Here is an 18,590-nt window from a genome sequence, read left to right on the forward strand (position 1 = left end):
TCCCTGAACCCTGTGGCAGGCCTGAGACTCAGGTCCAGTGTCCTGTCAGTTACACTGAACAAAATGTAATTCAACACTGGCCATGGGCCCTGTGCTTTAAAAACCACATATAAATCTCCCAAAGAACTACAATCTATGAAAGCTTTCATGGCTAGTATTTTAGGAAGACTGATCAGTCTTGACCTAAATCAAAGCCGACACTGCCCAAATTCACTCTAACCCCAGCTTCGTGCACAGGCAGCCATCGCCTGGCCATCAGGGTGACCAGCAGCCTGGGCACAGACAGGACCAGCGCCGGTCCCTCCCTGCACCTTAAGGGGGCTTCTGAGCTGCTGTCCATGATCAGTGATGGTGACGCCCAGAGCAGCTTTCCGGGAAAGCAGTAAACCTTTCAGGTCCTCACCTCACGAGGATGGCCATGTATAAATCAACCGCCTTTGTTACTGCCCTGCCATTCTCAAAGAGGGGATGGGTTAAACTTCTTTATCCACATGCCCAACACAAGGCACACCTGCTCCAGCACGAGGCTCATCTACTTAATCCTGGGAAACTCACACAACCCACAATCAGAGGCCGCACACAATCAGAGGCCGCGCACAATCCGAGACTGAGCACAATCAGAGACCACACACAATCAGAGACCACACACAATCAGAGACCACACACAATCAGAGACCACACACAATCAGAGACCACACACAGAGACCCACACAATCAGAGGCCACAAAGAGGCCAGAGGCCACAATCAGAGACTATACACAATCACAGGATGTGCACAATCAGAGGCCATGCACAGTCTCTGCAACCTCACCAGAAACTGTTCCTGACCATTCACCTGAGGCCACCAAGTTTAAATGAGAGGCCCAGGTTTTAAAAGACAGCAGGAGTTCTCTGAAGGCAAACTCCGTGCATTCCACCATCAGCACCATTTGTGCCTGTCACGGTCAGGAAGAACCACAACCACGTCTCGGTGCCCTTGCAGTGCAGGGCGCTGCGTTTCTCCCCCTTTCCAAACCCGCGGCGGCTCCTGGCGACCCAGCGCCTCTGCTCAGCCACACGCCCCCAAGGCCTTCCTCCCTCACCCCACAGGGGAGCTCCCGCAGCCGGGCTATCTGGCTCATCACTCCGATTCAGTCACTTACACACTCATTCCAGGCTGAAAATCTCTTCTGAAAATATCCAAATCTTACCCACGTCAGGCTCCATCTTTTCCCCAGAGCTCCTCATCCCCTCCAGAGCAGCAGCCCTGGTGCCCGTGCAGCCGGGGCCTGTGGGCAGATCCGTGGGCTCAGAATGCCCAGCCCCTCAGCCCCTCTGTGTGTCCCCTTACTCCCTGCTCCCTGGCGTTAATGCCCTCCGTCTTCGATTTCCTGATAGGCAAAAGGGGGTTAATTCTAAGAGTGCTAACCGAACTGGATCACTTAACACCATGTCGGGCCCAGAATACCCCTTGATCAATGACAGGTATTGCTGCGCTGTTACCATTGCGCTGGGTCCAGGTTTCCTGTGAGCCCTTTAGGCTCTTTGCCGTAAAGGCCACTCAATGGTCCTGTCCAAGCCTGTCTGTGGCAGATGGACAGGTGAGTGGCCGATGCACACGTGTGATGCTGAATGGGATCGTGCAAAGCTGGCCCCGCGTATTGTGGTCAACGTAAGAAAAAAGTCGCCCATGCTTGCTTGCTGCTGCCCTGCGGTGTCCAGAAGGAGCCGCTTAAAGGCAATTGCGCCACACCTACCTTCTTGGAAGGAGACGGCAAGACCAGATTGGCTGGAGCTGGGAAGTTGTGCCCTACAGATCAGGGCTGCGTAACCCAGGGAAGGCATCACTCGAAACACGTGCTGGAGGGCAGCCAATCCGACCCAACCGTCCACCTCCAGGGTCAGCCATGGGGCTCCACTTGATGTGTCATCCTGATCACCCCTCACAGAGCAAATGAGCCTTGGACTTCAGCCTGTCCTAGGTACAACACCGACTCCCACCTCCCACGTCCTGAACCAGCCTGTTCCGGGGATTGCTGTGGAGGTAGAGGAGCAGGCCCAAGACATCTAGTGGCATTTCCTGGCAAGGACACTCACCATGCTCGACCATAAAACTCGGGTCAACTGGTTATCGGAGGGACTGTAATTTACTTGTGGCACGCATGGATACTGATTGACCCAGGGAGGGGCACGGAGGAGGCTGAAGGAAAACCCATGGTGACTGCGCCAGGCATTCCCGCACACACCGACATCTTCAGACTAGGGCGGCGTCCTAGTCTTACAATCAAACCGAAAGCCCAGAGAAACTAGGGACCTTGTCCAAGACCAGCAACAGGTATGTGGGCAGCTGGGATTCAACTAAGTCCTTTCCTGGATCCATCCACGCTGCTCCCTGCCCCCACTCCCACCACCCCGCCATGGCCCCCGATAGACACAGCAGGTCTGAACATCAGGCACCCCGCACGCAGAGTACGGAGCAGAACCGGCTTCCGCAGTGGGATCTCACACACATCCCACTCCCCTTCTTGCCGAATGCCTCGGGACTCTGTGCGGTCAAGTCTGCAGATGTGGCCTCACTCTGCGCTAGGAGATCTGGGTGGCCGGCAGCGTTTTGCAGAGTGCTCCTCCAGACGGGGCTCGTCGGCTGATCCATGAGACACAGGACACCTGAGAGAAGGGCCGACAAACCCCACAAAGTCGCTCCCAACATGGAGAGGAGAGGACCACAGCGGGGCTCTCGCAGTCCACGCTTTGGACAGGTCTTGCTGCAAACTGTGGTGCTCGTCAGGCGCGAGGAAGTTTCCCAGGGCAGGAGCTCTAAGTGACACAGCAAAAGTGACACAGGCGATGCAGCAGGATGTACTTCAGCTCAGGGCTCAGGAACCACGGGGTGCAGCGTGGCCTACAGCAAACCAGACACATCAGAAGCCAATGTCCCACCTTTTACATTCAGTGACATTGAACGGAGGGAGTTATCTGTAGCAATCATCTTCCTGGGGGACCCGTACAGCACGCATGACCACCGACACTGACCACGAGTCCTTCCTAGGTCCTGGGGGCTACCCCACTTTACACGCACGGTTCCATGCACAAATCTACGCGTGGCAGTTGTTAGCCCCAGCTTAGAGATGAGGAAAACGCTGCTGGAAAAGCTAAGTGAGAAAATCAGACTTCAGCACACCTGCCATCTCCAAGACCACTACTGCTCTATGTGCTAGGGTCTCAAGGGTTGGGTGTGTGGCATTTTAAGTGACTAATTGTAGGTGATTTTCTTCTCTCCTACACCTGTTTAGCCTGAACGTGCACTGCCCTATGTAGACCAGCAATGCTCTTTCCTGCCTCGGGTTCTCGTTACTGCCTTCCGGAAAATCTCACCTGCTTTACAGCCAAGCCAGGTAGGCCTGGTCAGCCGCACAGTGAAACTCCTGCAGTGTCAGAGCTAAGTGCTGGCTGAGACTTTAACAGCGAAGACAGTGGAGTAATGGGGATAAACTGAGCAAAACTGTATTGTAACGCAGATGAACGTCTAGAAGCAAAAGAAACTGACACCCCTGAGAGCAGGCGACTGTCTCTTACTATGATGTTAATAGCAGCTTGCTGTTTCCAGTGTCTCCGTGTGCCAGGGTTTCCAGTCAGCGTTTGTGTTTATCTGCTCTTGGGCTACCCGATCAAACCTCTGCAGAGATCAGGGATATCTAAATTGACCCAGTATCTGCAGGCTGGCTGCTCAGAGGCTGTGGTGTGGAACGGCCAGGACATCGCTTAGTCATACGGGGCACAAGCACGTCCCTTGCCACTCCTGTCTTTCTGTTTCATCAAACCCTCTTTTCTCCTGAATATTGACCATAGCAAAGTCATTAGCCTTCGAGATGCATTTGAAACATCAACTTGCTTTGTTCAAGAGGTTTAAGACACACGTAAGTCTTTCTTGCCATGCTCAACACACACAGCCGGCCATTTCTGAAGTCAGTGTTTCTGGAACAAAAGCCTTGGCCTGCCCCAGTGAACATTCACACTGAGCACACTGTCGCAAGGCTGCTTGGCCAACCAGCAGGGGGCAGGAGAGAGCTGCAGGGGCCACGTGGGGTCCCTGCAAAGGCGCCTCACTCCCTCAGTCAAGCGCGGTGCCTCCTGCCAATCCAGCGGCTTCCTCCAAGGGGAAGAGGCCTCTTCAGCTGCTACTGCACTGATTTCAGACGGCTCAGCCAATGGGGCAACAGATTCAACAGAGTTCTATGTTGTTTAAGGAAAACTTCTGTTACCAGGCAACCTTAGTACCATATTCAACGTAAAATAACCAACAACATTGTTTTCAAAACAACATGCTACTAGTGCCTTATCCTTCAATGCTGCTTAAACACGGAAAAGTATGAGGAAAAAAGAGCATGGCACTTACTTCTTAAAAAATAACACCTCTTCCAGGTTATTTTTACCCCTATCATAAAGACTTAGAACTATGGATTCCCTACAGGAATGTGGAGTGGGGTTGGATCCCCACACTGACCCAGACTCACCCCAGGTCAGTCATCCCCCCACCACGGGGTTCACACCTCTCCAGGCCCTGTCACCTCATCAAGGAAAGGTGGCGTCTCTGAGCTCTCTTCGCAGGAAGCACCCGAACGGGAGCTAGAGACACAGACACACCCACAACTACTTTGAAATCCTAAACATATTTAAGGACTTCATTATTAGCTTTTTAAAACTGTAAGAACAAAGTGACCCTGGTTTTAACCTCTCTGCCACAATAACACCGTGTACATCTGTCTTTTGCTATTTGTTCCTTCTCCAGCAGCTGCTGCCTGGCTGGCCGACCGCAGAAGAACAGCCTCTGGTACTCCCGGGAAGCCCTCGGTAAAAGCGTGAACACCACGATCACGTCTCAGGACGCCGCACATGTTAGGGTCGCCCACAGACCGCCATTCCCAGTGCCTAGAAGGCACTGAACGGGCCTCCTGCTCTTTGTAAATGTCAACTTTCCTAAGCTAAGTTGTGTTGAAAATTTTTAACTGCAGTCCACACGTACTTCTTTGTGTCTTGTTTTTATCCTAGAGGAATACTTTTATGGAAAATTAAGCTTGCAAGGTTGAAGGATTTTCTGAAAGTCGACTCCTAATCCTGGAAGAAAAAAAAAAATGGGCCAAATGTGGTGCTCACGCCTGTAATCCCAGCAGTTTCGGAGGTTGAGGCCAGGAGATTGCTTGAGCCCAGGAGCTCGAGACCAGCCTGGAAAACATGGCAAAACCCTGTCTCTACTAAAAATACCAATAATAATAATAATAAAGCTGGGCATGGTGACGTGTGTCTAGTCACAGCAACTCAGGAAGCTGAGGTGGGACGATCACCTGAGCCCAGGAGGTGAAGGCTGCAGTCAGCCCAGATTTGCATCACTGCACTCCAGCTTGGGCGACAGAGTGAGACACCGTCTCGAAAAAACGAAAAGCAAAAACTACTGTATAAATCATTATAGAAGGGAGCTGGCCAGGCGCAGTGGCTCACGCCTGTAATCCCAGCAATTTGGGAGGTCGAGGTGGGCAGATCACCTGAGGTCAGGAGTTCGAGACCAGCCTGGACACTATGGCAAAACCCCATCTCTAATAAAAATACAAAAATTAGCGGGGCATGGTGGTGGGTACCTGTAATCCCAACTACTGGGGAGGCTGAGGCAGGAGAATCACTTCAACCCTGGAGGCGGAAGTTGCAGTGGGCCGAGACTGCGTCACTGCACTCCAGCCTGGGCAACAAGAGTGAGAGTCCACTTCAAAAAATAAAAATAAAAATCAAGGGAGCTAATGTTTTTCATTTAAAGGAAGGGAGAAGAACATTCAGTATTTATACCTCTCAAGCACACATCTCCAGTGGTGTCCTAAAGTATTCAAGATACACATTCCTACAAATATAGCTCAAAACTACTCACCAAGTTACATGCTAAAAGCACATGCATTGTAAGAATGCTACATTATATTTTTTGAGCATCTGTATCCAATATTTTAGCATACTGGCAGTTTTCCCTTCAGGTGCTGTATGCCTAAATTATTACATGTTTAGTCCTTCATTTTAGAATTTATGACTATTATGCTTTAGGCAATAAACATAAGCTACTAAATTAATGACTTAGGGGAAAAGTTACTAAGTTAACTTGGAAGTTAAACTTTGCAAACTGAATTTGTTGGACCTCATTCAAGCTAGATGATCAGTTTTTTAAATTGTTTCCTGTGTGTTTCCCTCCAGGATGGAAATAGCTTCACTCTCATCCACTGTGCACACTGCAGCCCACGCCTCTCGTCCACCGCGCCACACTGCAGCCTGCAATTCACCCTGTACCAGGCTTTCCACACCGTACCTGAAAGTCACTAAGTATAACCAAGAAGGAAATGAAAAGCAGATAAATGACCTCCACCCCTACATCCAGCATGCAAATGTTAAACATTCATCAAAGTAAAACCAAAATCCCATGTTAGCTCACGATTGTAACTGGTAATGTGCATGGCAATTTAAAAAGTCTAGTTAAGTAAAAACCTAATTGAGACTCTCAAGAAAGACATCTGCAAAGATTGACAGTGAGGAGAGGACTTCACTCTGCATCCAGCCTGTTCTGGAAGCCACGGCCAAATATCAGGTTGTATAGATCCGAAAAGCAGGAAAAAACAAGTGTTGAAAGGTGTACAGTCTCAGCAATGTACAAATTCGATGTAGGATGCTCAGAAACCTTGAATTTCCAATCAGGAAACAGCAGCATGAGCAAGTTTCCCAGCAGTGCCCACTTTCTACCTACGGCACGTGTAACAGTTACGCTGGCCACCTCCGGGGGAACAGAGGCTTCCTGGTCACATTCGCTCTGGCAGCCACACAGCTGGCCCCGCCAAACACCTGTCTAATACTGAGGAACCACTCTCTCCCTGGGCTTTGCTCACTCTAGCCAGGAGAGCATATTTACAGAGTACTTTACTGAGTCCTCGTTCAATGCGTCAAGCTTGTTGAAGGCAGGGCAACCCCATTCCTGGCCCAATTAAGTGAACTGAGCAGAGCAAATGCCTCCAGTTGCACGGCACTCAGTCACGACAGCAGTGGCCACTGTTCACAGGGCGCTGGCTTCGTGCCGAGAACAGTTACAAGCGTCTTCTCTCTGTCCGAGGAATGTGCACTGCAACCCTGTGGGGCCGTTTGCAACGTCCACCAGAGTTCTGAGGCAGCCAAGTCCAGGCTGTCCGTGGGCCTCGCCACATGGCCGTCCACATCCCCTGCAGATCAGACCTCACTGCAGGGACCACGGGTTCCAGGGCTGCCTTGAGGCACATGCTCCCTTCACCACCTCCTCCTGGCCCCTGACATCAACCCTCACCACTGCTGCCAACACTTGATTTTCTCATGGCTTCTGAGGGGCCTGTTCTGCCCTTCCCTGCTCCCTGCGTCCGGCTTGGAGGGTGCCCACATCAACGCCAACGCTCACGTAAATCACCAACCTTTCCACGGGGCTTGATGCCTAGGAGTCTCAATATCAGAAAGTCAGATTCCTGTGCTTGTTGGAGAATTTCTTCCCATTGTACAAGGAGATAAAATTCTAGGTGCCTGCAATAACCTCATTTCCACAACGAAGCAACTTCAGTAGTAGCACAAAACAAAACAAAAAAAAAAAGCTTTTTTTTTAAAAAACTTCTTTTATACAAGCTAAATACAATTTAATTTTTACATCCACGTTCTCATCAGCTCCCACCTGGTGAGCAGGCAAATAGTAATTTTCAAAGAAACAAATTGTTGCATAATTTTAACACTTAGCATTATCACTATTAAGCAAGATTTATCCCAAAAATACATGATGATCTTGTTCTCACGTTCAAAAATTGATTGTCACACAGTGAAATAACACTTAATGCAAAGGAAATTTTCTTTTCAGGTATCTGTTCTGGAAAAGAAAAAAAAAAGATTTCTGGCAAAGAGATAAACATTAATTATATAACAATCCAAAATGCCTCTGGGAAAAATGATGTCATCCAATTAGTTCTTTGAAGTGTTACAAATGCAGCTGAGTTTTAATAGTAATTTCTCCATAATTATCAAAAGAGTCTTTAAAAATCTTAGTGCTGAAATAACTATAAATGGATATAATACGCAAAGCAGAAGAGTTAACATTTGGGGTAGGATTTTGGCCCATATTTTTAACATATGCATAGTTATTCACCTAGTTGAAGCTTATCCCTCTCCTCCTAGGCTCTTCAAGACTGATTTTCAAACATAGACTGGCTTTTGGTACATGAAGGCAGCTTTAAAAGATGTCAGGATCAGGCCGGGCACAGTGGCTGAAGCCTGTAATCCCAGTATTTTAGGAGGGCAAGGTGGGCCGATCATTTGAGGCAAGGAGTTCGAGACCAGCCTGACCAATATGGCAAAACCCAGCCTATATTAAATATTTTTGTAATTAGCCAAGCGTGGTGGCACACACCTATAATCCCAGCTACTTGGGAGGCTGAGGCAGGGAGAACTGCTTGAAACCAGGAGGCAGAGGTTGCAGTGAGCCAAGATCGCACCACTGCACTCCAGCTTGGGCGACAAAGAGAGACGGTCTCAAACTAGAACTTAGCCCTCAGGAAAAGCATTGAGCACCCCCCACCCAAACCAACCCAAGGAATCACATGGCAATGGTTATCATCTGATTTCGACAAATAAAGTTCTGTTCTCCCCTCTGAACACAATGGTAAACACCTGCCATCAGCCCACAGAAACTCCCAGGACCCAGTAACACTGGACTAGCAAGATCAATGGGCCACGTATGCAGGGTTCAGCAGCAGAAAGTCATGGCACCGAGAATGGTGTGTGCTCAAACCAGATTCCTTGCTTTCAGGGTGAAGGGGCTTCCCGGGAAAATCTAGTCCAGTGGGATGGTTTCCACTTCCACCATGAGGAGGAAATGGGGGCACTGACAGGACCTGGGTCTCTGCCCCTTTGTCCTCTGTCCTGTTATGGGATGAGGGTGGGCTGAAGGCAGGTTTCCCCTACATCTTCCGGGCAGGAGAGATGGAGCTGACAAGTGGACGACGCTTTTTCCAAAACATTCCCATGTTTATAACCTGTTATCAACCTGTTTTCCCTGGAGATCAGTGAAGCAGCATCATTGATTCTCTTCCATTAGGGACAACCCGGTGTTACGGGAGGCAGGAGACGACATGCGAGCTGGTCTGAGTCAGTCACTTGTGTCTGATCCCCAGCGTGGTCGTCTATCAAATGGGCGGCCCCACAGACCAGTGACTTTGAACCAGAGTTCCATGGAGGTTGCCCAAGGACAGGGAGGGGGAAGAGGGGGAAGAGGGGGAAGAGGGGGAAGAGGGGGAAGAGGAGGAAGAGGAGGGAGGAGGTAGAGGAGGGAGGAGGAAAGGGAGGAAGGAAGGAAGAAGGGGAGGAAGGAAGGAAGAAGGGGAGAGGAAGGAAGGAAGAAGGGGAGGAAGGAAGGAAGAAGGGGAGGAAGGAAGGAAGAAGGGGAGGAAGGAAGGAAGAAGGGGAGAGGAAGGAAGAAGGGGAGGGGGCGGAAGAGGAGTGTGGAGGGAGGAGTGTGGAGGGAGCACTGTGGAGGGAGCAGTGTGGAAGGAGGAGCAGAAGGGGGGTTCTCTGAGGAGGAGGGCCAAGTTTTTGAGGTGTCTTGGAGTCAGAGGTGGCAGTGGCTTGGGCTCTAGGCCCTCTGTTGCATAGTTTTAGGCTTTAACTATTTATATTTGTGGACTCTTTAAAAGATTTAATTTGAAGGAAACCGGAGTTGGGGATACCTTGCTTCTAAAACACAATTTCTCAAGCCTGAGACTAAGTGCTAGGCATTGCTCATTCTGTTACAATCATTTCCTCCTATTTAAAATCAGCCACACACCCCCAATCTCTCTTCAGGGCAAACATCTTTTCCGAGGATCTCAAACAGCAGAGCGAGCGGCCCGTGACCCCAGCCGTGGGCACGAGGAGTGAAGAGGAGACGTGTGGAGAGGGCTGCTGATGACATGAGAGGTAGAGGCCCGGCACCTCCCTCCAGGGGCTGTGCTCCTCCAGGCCTAAAGGACATCCTCGCCTCTGGGGTGAACAAGCAGCACAAACTATCAACACTTATTCCAAAAGAACAGGAAGAAAATTCAAACGAAGTTAATACAGTTACCCCAACACAACACTGCAGCAGCCCAGAAACAGGAGGGCCAGTGAGCCTGAGGTGGGCGGTTCCAATAGCAGGACAGCGACGTTGGCATTAGGGCTTTTCGGCAAAGAAAAAAAAACACACAAAAGGTAACATGGGCCACCCATTATTTCCTGCCAGTGGAAAGACACCCACAGGCCCCCAGATGCCAACGGCCCCTTGGGAACGAGCTCACGCAGCACTTCAGGTCTTCGCACGAGCAGGCACGTGGTGTCCTCAGTACCCCCGCCTGTGACACACACACCACACTTGACTCCTACACCTGAGGGTCCAGGGGAATGGCGGGAAGTTCTCGGGGGACCGGGCATCCTGTGAGGGCACTGCATGACTATGTACCTCAGAGGGGTCCCTGGGCAGGTGCTCTCTCTCCAAAGGATGAACTGGATCCTGACCACACCCAGATTGTGCTGGCCTCCAAGCCGAGCGCCAACATCTCACATCCAAAGGGATGCACAGATGCCTGCTGCACGTGGAGCCAAAGCCCCTCGCAGAGCTCAGGACGAACCCAGTGTCCAGGCCTGGGGCCGTCACCAGCCAGGAGAGGTGTCCGGGGCACTTCCCAGCGATGGCCACAAGAAGAAACAACTCAGGACAAAGCCCGTGTCCAGGCCCAGGGCCGTCACCAGCCTGGAGAGGCGTCTGGGGCATTTCCCAGCAATGGCCATGGGAAGTAACAACTCAGGCCCATCAGGGGCTTCCTCACTATACGGGTGTTAGAAGTAGAGACAGAGGTTCAGGTCTAGTGGCACAAACAGCGACGGATCCCATGGAAATGTGGGCGTGGCCCCTCCATCCCAACAGCCTGCATGGCTACTCCATTCTGCTCCCATCACATACATCCCCACACAGCCAAGCCCCTTCTCCTTTCCCCCACTGGATTCATCAAATCAAACCTCGCTGTCCTTGGCAAATGTACCATTAATTTACTTACTGCCCAGTAAAAAAGCACACTTCCAGTTAACATGACACCCCCGCTACGATAGAACAGCCTTAATTCAGACATGACGCAGAGGAACAGAGGGAAGAGGGGTCGAGGGCCGTCCTGGAAACGGCAACTGTTTTCTGGGGAAAGTCTCCCTCCCACCCGAGCCCGACACTCGAGCCACACTATCCCCATGGTGTCTGAAAACTCCATGAAGACAGGCTCACTCTGACCCCTTCACACCCACAACGCCAAAGAGGAGCAGGTGTTCAGGAAAAGTCTCCTGCTAGTGCTGAAGACAGGAATAATCCCTCGTGGTGCCCAGAATGTCAGGAGAAAACAAGGCACCATGTGGACGCCTTCCAGGTGAATTCTGGAATGACTCTGCCGAATGCCAGTCATCCTTTTACAGAACAAAACCAATACCGGAAAACATGTGTCACCAGCAGAGAGATGGTCCTTTTGATGGCTTACCAACACACCTACGTTACGCTGAATTTATCTCAAGCCACCCTCTCTGTGCTAATGTAAAAAGTCTCCTTTATTAACCAGTAGCCTTTTTCATCTGGTGCTTTTTAACAAGCAAGACGGTCCTGTAACACTCAGGCATTGTTGAAAACGTCAAATGGAAGCCTAGAAACCTCTTCCGTGCAGCTTCACTGCAAAGTATTTTGACGTGAGCCAAATCGTGCTATTCCTACATCTCCACAGGAAACTCAAGGCTTCATCAAGGAAACGCAGCATCATTTCTGCTAGGCACAGAAATTGGTGGGGTGGGCATGGGGTTGAGGGAACATTACATAGAAAGCACAACGCGATAATCACCTGTATGAGAGCCACACTGGCCGGCAAGCCCCGGTCGGCTCGGTCTCTACACAGTCACAGACGTGAGGCCTGGAGGGCAGACACCTGGCACTGCTGACTACCCCAAGGTCGTGGCCTCTGCCCCTTCTCTGCTGCTCATCACTTCCAAGCTTCTGGCAACACCGCCGGCTGCCCCCACTGCCTCATCGACTCTTCGTGAAAAGCAAATGTTGCCAGGATAGCTTATGAGTACATTTGCCAGGAAAGCAGCTCCGATTGATGCTGAAACCCCGTTCTCACACCCCTGGCAGCTCCCTTGCCCCCGATGTGTACATGCTTGCAGCTCTGACCTTGCTCAGTGTCCACACAGGCTCTGTCCACTGGAGAGCCAAAGGCAGACTCAATGTTGAGTCAGAAATACACAAAGAGGGTGACGGTTACAAACTGCCTGCCTGCCCCTCAAAACACAGGTTGAAATCCTCAGCCTCAATGTGATGCTGTCAGGAGGCCTTTGGGAGGTAATGAGTTCCCGAGGCTGGAGACCCTTGAATGGGATTTGTGCCTCAGAAAGGGGCCCAGCAAATCCCTCACCCTCCCATTGTGTCAGGGCCAGAGAGGTGTGAGCCAACCAGGAAAGAGCCCACACCAGAATTCACCCGTGCGGCACCCTGATCCTGCCTTCCAGCCGCTAGAACTGTGAGAAACAAATTCCTGTTGTTCATAAGCCGCTCAGTCAATGGTGTTTCGTTACAGCAGCCTGAGCTGCCTGAGATGACGATGCTCACCGCCCTACAGAAACGGCTACTCCCCTCTCCCAGAAAGAGGGGTTTAATTAAAATCCCTGTCTCTCCTCGCGGCCACCACAGATCTCACTCCCCCACCCTGTAAGCCAGCAATTGTTAGGATTAAAGGAAAATGAGGATCGTTTTAGACCAGCCCCTCCATATCGGTCTGAAGCCTGTAACTTTGCCCACTTCCACGGTGGCCGTGTCACTGCATTGCCCATGTCAGCTCTGTGTCTGCACTGGGTCCCAGGCTCTGCACAGACTCCTCTAGCTGCCCATCAGCACAGCCATTTCCCCTTCTGCTTTGCAGGTTGTCCTTCAATATCCAACCCCCACCCCTCTGCAACCCAAGGCCTTCCGATCCAGGCATTCGGGGTGGGCTCAGCCATGTACTGCCGTCCTTGACTCAAGTAAACCAGGCCCAAGGCGTTGGCACCAACGATCTACTGGCTGTGGGGTCTGCACAGCTACTAGCTGCCCCAGCCACACCAGGGCCCGGGAGGGGAGGCAGAGGAACCTGTGAAGTTGCCAACAGCCATATGGGAACAGGGGCCCCTGGGATGAGGAGGATGCCATGGAAGGAAATTCAGAGAAAGAAAGAGCCCCAAGGCTGGACGGGTCATGCCCAAAGCCTACACTGCTGAATTTTCCAGGTTTCTGAACTCAATCGCTGACCCACACAGCACATGTTTCCTGAGTGCTGACCCCGCGTGCCATTGGATACGGCAATAAAGTAGGACCCCCACCTCCCCCATCCCCGACACATACACAGGGCCTCCGTCCTGGCGGGAAATCAGGCCTGGGGGCCCAGTTGGCACCGCGAGCCAGGGAAGGGGGACATTTCAGACGGATAGTGGGTGCAGCCTTGCCAAAGCCCAGCAGTCACCTGCACTGCCACAGCCAGGCTGAGTCCAGATCAGCCGCACAGAAACCTGACCCTCTCAAGGGCACGCCTGAGCTCATTAGGGACAGACACCGTCTCCTGCTGATCTCCAACACTTTCTCTGCATGTCTAGTTACAAACGGACGACGCAGTCTCGGAAGCACATCTGTGACTCTGGAGACAGATCCCAGGCCTCCCCCTGCTCCTCTCCGTGGTGCCATTGATGGGGAGGGGCCGGTATGGCCGCGAGGTCCCATACCCACAGCCACCCTGCCACGGAGACGCAGGCCTTCGACGATTATTTCTGCCAAAGAACCCTGCTGCGTCTTGGAGCACACCATGGTGGGCGGGAAGCTCCACCCGGAGAAACAGCGATGCTTCTCCCCAGAGCCAACGGAGGGCACCCCCCACCGTGCATTCAGCAATTACTTACATTCTAGAAAACATCTGGGTTAATGGGGAACAGTAAAATGAAAAGGACACACTAGAAAGGTTAGAAGGCTGTGTGAAGTCTCAGGAGGTCCAAAGGTTTCTTAACCAAGACTGCTGCGGTCAACGAGCTTACAGGGAAAGTTTCCACACGGGCCTTCAACAAGCAACGCTCAGCAGGGAGGAGCCACGTTCTGGGCAGAACCTCAGAACAAGAACATCGGACACCACAAAGTCACATCAGAGCCAACAGCAACTGAAATACAGCGCTCTCCTAAGATGTGTGCGTCACCTGCAGAAAGTCACCACACATTAAGATGGGGGAAGAAAAGGATAAGGTTAGAAACAAATTTGAAATTATTTCTGCATACATAAAATTTCTACATCCACTGGCTTTCTTTCTGGGAGTAACAACTTTTACATGAGATGCACATCCCCGTTGGAAGGAGTTTGGGTTTTCCGTGGGCAGAGTCAAGGGCTCTCCAAGAAATGTGAACCTTTTCTCACTCACTGAGCCGCATGCCCTGAGGCCGTCCTGGCCTGTCTGAGCACCTCCCTGGCTCTGCCTCCAGCCAGCTCCTTCCAGCACTCACCCCGCTGCTCCCAGAGCCTGCACTGGCCCAGGATCTCCTCTTCTGCTGCTGTCAATCTTCCACTTTAGGGCAAATAAGTTGGAAACTAGAAAGTTATAAGACCCCTTAGCTTTTTAAAAATTTGTCTTCTCAGAAAACAATACTAATTCTACTTCCATGGTTTAATATGTTGCCCCCATCTGCATGTTCATGGATATGTGTTTTTATATATTTTTTAATCAGTACTTATAAAAGCACGCACTGTTGCTACATTCAGTTTAATTACATTTGATGTAAGAAGTTTTAATTTCAGTGAATTCAGGCACTCAAAATTTAAGCCCTCTGACATCTATTAATCAAATGGGAAAATGACAGGTAGATATTACAAAAATCAAGAGAAGTGTTTAATGTAAATCCTGCACTTTCAAATATTTCCACAAATGTAATGTATACATTAGTACATAACCTTGAGCATTTTCACAACTCTTTGCACTCAAATTCCATTCTTAACTTTTATAGATAAATCGACATCCATATGTGATTTTAAGCAGCTCAAACATCAGCTCTTAAAAACAATCAGAAATGTTGCGGGCAAATCCCACCGAGCAGCAAATAACGGAACTGTACCCAACAACCCAGGTACCTCCCCCTGAGGCATCTGGAACTTGAGCATTACAAGCAGCCTTTGGTTTCTGAGGCACCCGAGAGTGGGGACTCCCAACTCCCCAAGTCTAAGAAGGCCTCAGCGATAAGGAAAACTGGTCAAAAAGTCATCCCTGCCGGCTCCCTGCGCCACGGGCTCCTCCCTGCCCGCCCTCAGCCACGTGCTTACAAGATCTCACTTCCTCTCTGTCCCGCAAAGCCTGACTCCTGATTCCAGCCCTGCCGCTTACTGGGATGTGGCCATGGACGTCAACTGCACCTGTAAGGGGAGAAGCCTGTCAGGATACAGGATCCTGGCCATCCTGGCAGTGCTCAAGCTGATACTGTAACTTGGTAGTGAGTTACTTAATGCAAAGGTTTAACTTTGAAAAATTTAGATACGTGTATTCTAAAAGGGAAATTCTGAACGTAGAACACAGGCCACACCCTCACACTGATGTTGTCTGGCCAGCACTTTTTTGTTTGCCTTTTCAATGACGTTTTTAAAAGCAGTTTTCGGTTCATAGCAAAATCAAGAGGAAAGTACAGAGAGTCCTCACATATCCTTTCCCAGCACAGGCACAGCCTCCATCATTCTCCTGCCCTCACCAGACCAGCATGTCTCTACGACCGACAGACCCGCATCAACACGGCACCACCACCCACAGTCCACAGCTCACACGAGGACTCGGCCTGCTGCTGCTCACTCTGTGGGTTTCACAGACGTGGAACGGCATGGATCCCCCATGAAAGCCCCACCTGGAGTTGCTGCCCCACCCTACACACCCCCTATGCTCCTCCCATTCATCTCTCCCCTCCCCAACCCCTGACAGCCGCTGATTGTTTTACTGTTTCCACAGCTTTGCCTTTTCCAGACTGTGCTGTGGTTGGACTCAGACAGCAGGCAGCCTTTCCAGATTGGAGTCTCACTTAGCAACATGCGTTTATGATCCTTCTGTGTATTTTCATGGCTTAGGGGTCCAGTTCTTTTTAGTGCTGAATAATATCCCAGTATCTGACATACCACAGTTTGTCCATTCACCTGCTGAAGGGCATCTTGGTTGCTTTCTAGTTTTGGCAATTATAAAGCTGCTGTCAATGTCTGTGTGCACATTTCCGCATGGAAGTAAACTTTCAGCTCCTCCGAGTAAACGGCCAGGACTGTGATTGCTTCTGTGGTCAGAGAGCTTAGTTCCACGGAAAACCGCCATGCTGCCTCCCACAGGAGCTGCCCCACTTCCTCCAGCGATGAGTGAGGGTCCTGATGCCCACACACCCACCAGCACGTGGTGGTGTCGGAGTTCAGGTTTTGGCCAGGCCGATGGGTGCACAGTGACGCCTCGCCCTATGACATAAGACGCGGGCCATCTTTCCACGTGTAGATTTGCCATCTGTGTATCTTCTTTGTTAGGGTATCTGTCCAGGTCTTTGGTCCATTTTTAATCAGGTTGTTCATTTTCTTGTTGAGTTTTGAGAGTTCCTTGCACGGTTTGGATAACAGCCTTTCTCAGATGAGTCTTTTACAGATGCGTTCTCCCCGTCTGTGGCCTGCCCTCTCATGCTCCTGAGACAATGTTTTTTATTTTAAAAAACACTTCAGACAGAAGATGGACCTCCCAGCCCACCACGGTTCTCAGTTTGGCCGTGGTCACCACCCTCCCAGCCCTGGTTCCCACCTTTCCACCATCTGCTGGTCCTATGGGCATCAACCCATACCAAGTCCCTAACATATCTCCAATGATGGCAACGTCAAAGCTGGCAGTTTGCAGGTAGGAAGGAGCTGATGGAGGCCGGAGCAGAATGTGAATGCCAGCGGATTCATCCCTCGGGGACCGGCAGGCCTCTCAGATATCCCCCTGGGTCACCTCCCAAATGAAGTACCTGCTTTGGCCGTGAGCAGGAAGCAGGACCTGGCCCAGATCTCAGCATATTTGACCTGGCACGGCATTTACAGGTGAGCCTCCATAACCGGAAACTCGACTCTCTGGGGAGAATGCATTTTCATTATCAAGGCTTTTAGGCTTTTAATTAAGAAACCAAAGAGCAGTGACTGGAGTGAGGATGCAGGGACTCTGGGTGACCCACACGCTCGTTTCCACCTGGCACAAAGGACCCTGGAGTGAGGGTACAGTGCCTGCTCTGAGTCACCAGCACACTCATCATTTCTACATAAAGAACCCTGTGAGCCTGTCCCAGGACTTTTTAGCCTAGACCTAAAAATTCAGAGCTCAGGAAACCTTCATCATTTTAGGAACCTGAGGGGTGGGCCAGGGGGATCTCACAGAGTGTGGTGCTGTCTATGGGGTCAGCAAAGTACAGCTGGGGCTTCCCGCAAGCACTTCAGGGAGGCCGTGCACTGGCCCGAGGCTGGTTCCGCCTCCTATCCTCGGTTCTCATGCCCAACCGTGAGGGGAGCCCCCCGCTTCAGGAGCGCTCCCTGGCTCCAGGCCCTAACGTCCATGTCCAGGCCCCTGGTAGGGCAGCTTCTACCCCAGGGAGGCTGGAACTGGAGACAGCCTGGAGCTGTAGGCAATCCTGGCAACCACATGTTTCCCGAAGTGGCTGCAGACTAACTCCTGCTTCCAAAACCTGGCACGGGCTGTGTGAGGCCTGGAACGCGGGAGGCGCGTTTCGCAGGGTCCCTGCTCACATACAAAAGCAAGGCTAAGAGCAGATAAATTATTTAATTACCCTCTCATGGTTATCAAGTCAAGTCATAGTCTCTTAGACTTATGTGTGACTAGAAGTATACACATTATGGAAGTGTATATAAATGTGAATACAGATATGCTTATTTTCCTTTTATATACCTTACATGTATGTGTATACGTGCATATGTATAAAACATGGAAGAAAAAACCATACTTAAGATTTCAAATCTCAGTCACAAAGATCTCAGAAGCAAATTATTATTCTTTAACAAAGATGTAACATTTTACATTCTTACAAACAAAATGTTCTCTATTAGCATTTTATTTTAAAAACTAAGAATGCATTGCACTCTCTGTTTCAATTTTTAACTCAGCTCACAAAGGTCCCTGTACAAAGACCTCCGTGCCACGGCAAGGATGGCGGTGGTCACACCTGTGTCCATTTATCCTCTCTACATCTAGCTCCTCTCCCTGAGGCAACAGCACCTCCGAAGTCACAGCCTGGCCTCCCATCTCTCCCCCGTCCCGGGCTTTTTGGCATGTTGGTCTGCTGCACACACCTCAGCAAATACTGCTGATTAGCCAGAATCGCCCAGAAATCTCTTAACCTTGATTCTGGTTGCTTTTGTAATTTGTAATATCTGTACTTCTGGTGTGATTTGAGAAACAACAAATTTTAAAATTAGAGAAGATGTGGTTTTTATTCTCTCCTTTCTACTTGCAACCTTGAAAATTCAAGTAGCAGCAAGGGTTTGTTGAAA

The 18,590-nt window shown here is 50.5% G+C and overlaps 1 protein-coding gene across 8 annotated transcripts in view; it reads right to left on the reverse strand.

The window, feature by feature from the left end:
* LOC105471856 (disco-interacting protein 2 homolog C-like) overlaps positions 1-18,590 on the reverse strand; it is a 220,576-nt gene that overhangs the window by 68,568 nt on the left and 133,418 nt on the right. Inside the window, exon 1 of one of the 8 annotated variants that reach the window (XM_071083723.1) lies at positions 15,369-15,941. The exons of the other annotated variants lie outside the window; for them this stretch is intronic. The gene's annotated coding sequence lies outside the window, so the exon portion shown is untranslated. Of the gene's footprint in view, positions 1-15,368; positions 15,942-18,590 lie in introns of those variants that run through there. 8 annotated transcript variants of the gene reach the window in all.

Source organism: Macaca nemestrina, chromosome 18 (assembly GCF_043159975.1).
Source record: "Macaca nemestrina isolate mMacNem1 chromosome 18, mMacNem.hap1, whole genome shotgun sequence".
Classification (NCBI taxonomy): domain Eukaryota; kingdom Metazoa; phylum Chordata; class Mammalia; order Primates; family Cercopithecidae; genus Macaca; species Macaca nemestrina.